A 6,736-nucleotide genomic window follows, 5' to 3' on the forward strand; every position below is an offset into this window, starting at 1 on the left:
TTGATAGCTCTGGTATGCTCTTGAAAAGTGTATAATGAGGGAGGCTACAGTTGAGGCATGTAAGTGCCAGAAACAGGTAAATGAAGGGGAAATAAGCAAGGTGTTCGATATATCTAGCCAGACGGAAACCGAAGTAATGTTTTCTCGTTAAACAAAACGAAATTTAGTAAGGAAAGACGCAGGTGAGAGCAACATACTATCAAGTAATGATATGCACAGATACAGACGTATAGATGTATGTCTAGGAAGGTGTAAGACTGCCTAATATGGGCCAGAACAGTGTGGGTTTTTTCTCCTTACATTTTTTAAATAATTCTCAGGAATAACGTGGATTACAATGACGCTGACGTGCAAAATGTACTCATGTACAGCAGAATAAAGCCCGAGGAACGGAAAATATTGAGACCAAGGTCGGTAGGTGAGTCAGCGGTGTAGTACGTGTAACTGTGTGTGTGTGTGTGTGTGTGTGTGTGTGTGTGTGTGTGTGTGTGTGTGTGTGTGTGTGTGTGTGTGTGTGTGTGTGTGGGTGTGTTAGTTACCATTTTGTCCTAGGCACATGTCGATTAGACACTAGGCGAAACGTTTCAAAATAAAGATACCTAACTGTTGCATATGTGTCTTACCTAACAATCTGTCGGTATTTTATACCATTTTAATGTTCATTCTGTCAGACACTGCAACACAAGGGTATCTTGGTGTAGGTGTGTAGGTGTGTGTGTGTGTGTGTGTGTGTGTGTGTGTAGGTGTGTGTGTGTGTGTGTGTGTGTGTGTGTGGGTGTGTGTGTGTGTGTGTGTGTGTGTGTGTACTTAATTGTACTCACCTAATTGTGGTTGCAGGGGTCGAGACTCAGCTCCTGGCCCCGCCTCTTCACCGACCGCTACTAGGTCCTCTCTCCCCCTGCTCCATGAGCTTTATCATACCTCGTCTTAAAACTATGTATAGTTCCTGCCTCCACTACATCGCTTGCCAAACTATTCCACTTCCTAACTACTCTATGACTGAAGAAATACTTCCTAACATCCCTTTGACTCATCTGAATCTTCAGCTTCCAATTGTGACCCCTTGTTTCTGTGTCCCATCTCTGGAACATCCTGTCTCTGTCCACCTTGTCTATTCCACGCAGTATTTTGTATGTCATTATCATTTCTCCCCTGACCCTCCTGTCCTCCAGTGTTGGCAGACCGATTTCCCTTAACCTTTCTTCATAGGACATTCCCCTTAGCTCTGGAACTAGCCTTGTTGCAAACCTTTGCACTTTCTCTAATTTCTTGACGTGTTTGACCAGGTGTGGGTTCCAAACTGGTGCTGCGTACTCCAGTATGGGCCTGACGTACACAGTGTATAAAGTCTTGAACGATTCCTTACTGAGGTACCGGAACGCTATTCTCAGGTTTGCCAAGCGCCCATATGCCGCAACAGTTATCTGGTTAATGTGTGCTTCTGGCGATGTACTCGGTATTATACTCACTCCTAGGTCTTTCTCCTTGAGTGAGGTTTGCAGCCTTTGTCCACCTAGCCTATACTCTGTCTGCAGTCTTCTTTGCCCTCCTCCGATCTTCATGACTTTGCATTTGGCGGAGTTAAATTCTAGGAGCCAGTTTCTGGACCACACATCCAAACTGTCCAGGTCTCTTTGTAGACCTGTCTGGTCTGCGTCTGATTTAATTCTCCTCATTAACTTCACGTCATCTGCAAACAGGGACACTTCTGAGTCTATCCCTTCTGTCATGTCGTTCACATATACCAAGAATAGCACTGGTCCCAGGACTGACCCCTGTGGGACCCCGCTCGTCACTGGCACCCACTGTGATACCTCATCACGGACCATGACTCGCTGTTGCCTCCCTGTTAGGTATTCTCTGATCCATTGCAGTGCCCTTCCTGTTATACGTGCCTGTTCCTCTAGCTTTTGTACTAATATCTCGTGAGGAACTGTGTCGAAGGCCTTCTTGCAGTCCAAGAAAATGCAATCAACCCACCCCTCCCTCTCATTTCTTACTTCAGTTACCTTGTCGTAAAACTCTAGTAGGTTTGTGACACAGGATTTGCCTTCCATGAATCCGTGCTGGCTGTCGTTTATAATCTTGTTCCTCTCCAGGTGCTCCACCACTCTCCTCCTGATAATCTTTTCCAAGACTTTGCATACTATACATGTCAGTGACACTGGTCTATAATTTAGTGCTTCATTTCTGTCTCCCTTCTTAGAGATGGGGGCTACATTTGCCTTCTTCCATACTTCAGGTAGTTGCCCAGTTTCAAGGGAAGTGTTGAAGATTTTGGTTAGTGGCACACATAGTGTCCCTGCTCCCTCTCTAAGGACCCACGGAGAGATGTTATCTGGTCCCACCGCCTTTGAGGTATCAAGGTCACTTAGGAGCTTCTCCACCTCCTCCTCAGTTGTGTGTAATTCATCCAACACTTGTTGGTATATCCCTTGTTGCTGTACGCCACTGTTTTGTCTTCCCGTTGTCCCTTCGGCCTCCACTGTAAATACTTCCTGAAATCTCACGTTGAGCTCCTCACATACCTCCTGGTTGTTTCTTGTGTGTGTGTGTGTGTGTGTACTCAGCTATTTGTAGTTGCTGGTGTTGAGCTACAACTACTGGCCCCTCCCCTTCGCTGGTTCGCTCTCTCCCGGCTTCAAGAGCCATGTCATACCTCTTCCTAAATCTATACATGGATCCCCCTCTACCACTTCATTCTCCAGATTCTTCCCACTTTCTAACATATCTAAGGCTGAAGAAATACTTCCCAACATCCCTATGATTAATCTGATTTTTGAAATTCCAGCTGTGCCCACTTGTTTCTATTTCCCATCTCTGACATTCTGTAACTGTTCACCTTGCCAATTCTTCTCAGTATTTTCTACGTCTTTATCATATCCTCCCTAGTCCTCCTGTCCTCCAGTAAAATCAGGTTAAGTTCTCTTAATTTCTCCTCAAAGATCATACCACTTAGCTCCGGGACCAGTCTTGTTGCAACCCCCCAAACTTTTTTTAATTTCTTGACGTGCTTGATCAGGTGTGGGGTTCCAGACTGGTGCTGCATACTCCAATATGGGCCTGACGTACACGGTGTACAGTCTTAAACGATTCCTTACTGAAGTGTCGGAATGCTATTCTTAGGTTTGCCAGGCGCCCATATGCTGCAGCAGTTATGTGATTGATGTGCGCCTCAGGAGATGTGCTTGATATTATACTCACCCCAAGATCCTTTTCATTGAGTGAGGTTTGCAGTCTTTGACCCCCTAGACTGTACTCTGTCTGCCGTCTTCTTTGCCCTTCCCCGATCTTCATGACTTTGCACTTGGTGGGGTTAAACTCCAGGAGCCAGTTGCTGGACTAGTCTGCTTGTAGCCTGTCCAGATCTCTTTTTAGTCCTGCCTGATCCTCATCTGATTGAATTCTCTTCATTAGATACACATCGTCTGCAAACAGGGACACTTCTGAGTCTATCAGTTTCGTCATGTCATTCACATATACCAGAAACAGCACCGATCCTAAGACTGACCCTTGTAGAACACCGCTCGTCACAGGCACGCACTCTCACACCTCGTCAAGTACCATGACTAGTTGTTGCCTACCTGTCAGGTATTCTCTGATCCATTGCAGTGTCTTCCCTGTTGTATCTGCCTGATCCCGTGTGTGTGTGTGTACTCACCTAATTGTGGTTGCAGGGGTCGATACTCAGCTCCTGGCCCCGCCTCTTCGCTGATCACTACTAGGTCTTTTCTCTCACTGCTTCCTGAGCTTTGTCATACCTCGTCTGAAAGCTATGTATGGTTCCTGCCTCCACTACTTCGCTTGCTAGGCTATTCCACTTCCTGACGACTCTATGACTGAAGAAATACTTCCTAACATCCCTGTGACTCGTCTGAGTCTTCAGCTTCCAATTGTGACCCCTTGTTTCTGTGTCCCCTCTCTGGAACATCTTGTCTCTGTCCACCTTATCTATTCCACGCAGTATTTTGTATGTCGTTATCATGTCTCCCCTGACCCTCCTGTCCTCCAGTGTCGTCAGTCCGATTTCCCTCAACCTTTCTTCGTAGGACATTTCCCTGAGCTCCGGAACTAGCCTTGTTGCAAACCTTTGTACTTTCTCAAATTTCTTTACGTGCTTGACGTGTGTGTGTGTGTGTGTGTGTGTGTGTGTGTGTGTGTGTGTACTCACCTATTTGTGGTTGCAGGGGTCGAGTGTGTGTGTGTGTGTGTGTGTGTGTACTCACCTAATTCACCTAATTGTGGTGGCAGGGGTCGAGACTCAGCTCCTGGCCCCGCCTCTGTGTGTGTGAACTCACCTAGTTGTACTCACCTAATTGAGGTTGCAGGGGTCGAGTCCAAGCTCCTGGCCCCGCCTCTTAACTGGTCGCTACTAGGTCACTCTCCCTGAACCGTGAGCTTTATCATACCTCTGCTTAAAGCTATGTGTGTGTGTGTGTGTGAGAGAGAGAGAGAGAGAGAGAGAGAGAGAGAGAGAGAGAGAGGTATCAGTTGTCAAAGGCACTTGTCGATAGACACTTGACCTGTTGTTTGTAGTTTGTGGTGTGTGTGTATGTTTGTGCCTCTGTCTTTGAGAAAGGAAGTTACTGTGTGTGTGTGTGTGTGTGTGTGTGTGTGTGTGTGTGTGTGTGTGTGCGTGTGTGTGTGTGTGTGTGTGAGTGTGTGTGTGTGTGTGTGCTAGGCTACTATACTCTTTTGAAGATTTTATAATTATTTCTTACTGCATTCCTCGTTAATATAAAATAATAGTTATTATTACAATAGTTACTGGTGCACATGAGATATTTTTATAAAAACACTCACAGTACACTCAGCATTTCCTGTGAAAGTTAGTCAGTGTTTATAGTGTGTGTGTACTCATCTGATTGTACTCACCTAGGTTTGGTTGCAGGGGTTGAGTCACAGCTTCTGACTCCGCCTCTTCACTGGCCGCTGCTAGGTCACTCTTCCTGCACCATGAGCTCTGTCACCTCTTCTTAAAGTTATGTATGTATCCTGCCTCCACTACATCACTTTCCAGACTCTTCCGCTTCCTGATAACTCTGTGACTGAAGAAATATTTCCTAACATCCCAGTGATTCATCTGAGTCTTCAACTTCCTCATCCTCATATCTGACATAGACAAGGATGTCAGCCACAGCACCGTGTCTTCCTTTGCAGATGACACCCGAATCTGCATGACAGTGTCTTCCATTGCAGACACTGCAAGGCTCCAGGCGGACATCAACCAAATCTTTCAGTGGGCTGCAGAAAACAATATGAAGTTCAACGATGAGAAATTTCAATTACTCAGATATGGTAAACACGAGGAAATTAAATCTTCATCAGAGTACAAAACAAATTCTGGCCACAAAATAGAGCGAAACACCAACGTCAAAGACCTGGGAGTGATCATGTCGGAGGATCTCACCTTCAAGGACCATAACATTGTATCAATCGCATCTGCTAGAAAAATGACAGGATGGATAATGAGAACCTTCAAAACTAGGGAGGCCAAGCCCATGATGACACTCTTCAGGTCACTTGTTCTATCTAGGCTGGAATATTGCTGCACACTAACAGCACCTATCAAGGCAGGTGAAATTGCTGACCTAGAAAATGTACAGAGAACCTTCACGGCGCACATAACGGAGATAAAACACCTCAATTACTGGGAGCGCTTGAGGTTCCTAAACCTGTATTCCCTGGAACACAGGAGGGAGAGATACATGATTATATACACCTGGAAAATCCTAGAGGGTCTAGTACCGAACTTGCACACGAAAATCACTCACTACGAAAGCAAAAGACTTGGCAGAAGATGCAACATCTCCCCAATGAAAAGCAGGGGTATCACTAGCACGTTAAGAGACAACACAATAAGTGTCAGGGGCCCGAGACTGTTCAACTGCCTCCCAGCATACATAAGGGGGATTACCAACAGACCCCTGGCAGTCTTCAAGCTGGCACTGGACAAGCACCTAAAGTCGGTTCCTGACCAGCCGGGCTGTGGCTCGTACGTTGGTTTGCATGCAGCCAGCAGCAACAGCCTGGTTGATCAGGCTCTGATCCACCAGGAGGCCTGGTCACAGACCGGGCCGCGGGGGCGTTGACCCCCGGAACTCTCTCCAGGTAAACTCCAGGTAAACTAACCACAACTCCCTCTCTCCTCCTCCCTGTCTTCCAGATGCCTTCACCAATCTTCAATAAAGGTAAGTAAAAATGTTATTTTATATTACTATACATAATTAAAGACTATAGCATTTGTTGTGTGTATGTAAAACTGTAATTAATCTCTATAAAATGTATTATTTTTGTGAATATTTTTGGGTTTCTGGATTATTATTATTATAATCAAGGGGGAAGCGCTAAACCCGGAGGATTATACAGCGCCTGGGGGGGGGATATGTGGAAGGCATTCAGGCTTAATTCGGGGAACTGGAGCACAGATCCAATTCCCTAAATCAAGAGCCCCTCACCAACATCAAGGAACCTTCCTTGAGGGGTTGGGTTTCTGGAACGGATTAATTGTATTTCCATTATTTCTTATGGGAAATATTGCTTCGAATTTCAGACTTTTCGAATTTAGAACTAGCTCCTGGAACGGATTAAGTTCGATTTTTGAGGTTCCACTGAATAATATATATATATATATATATATATATATATATATATATATATATATATATATATATATATATACATATATATATATATATATATATATATATATATATATATATATATATATATATAT

Source organism: Cherax quadricarinatus, chromosome 22, assembly GCF_038502225.1.
Source record: "Cherax quadricarinatus isolate ZL_2023a chromosome 22, ASM3850222v1, whole genome shotgun sequence".
NCBI classification, from domain to species: Eukaryota; Metazoa; Arthropoda; class Malacostraca; order Decapoda; family Parastacidae; genus Cherax; species Cherax quadricarinatus.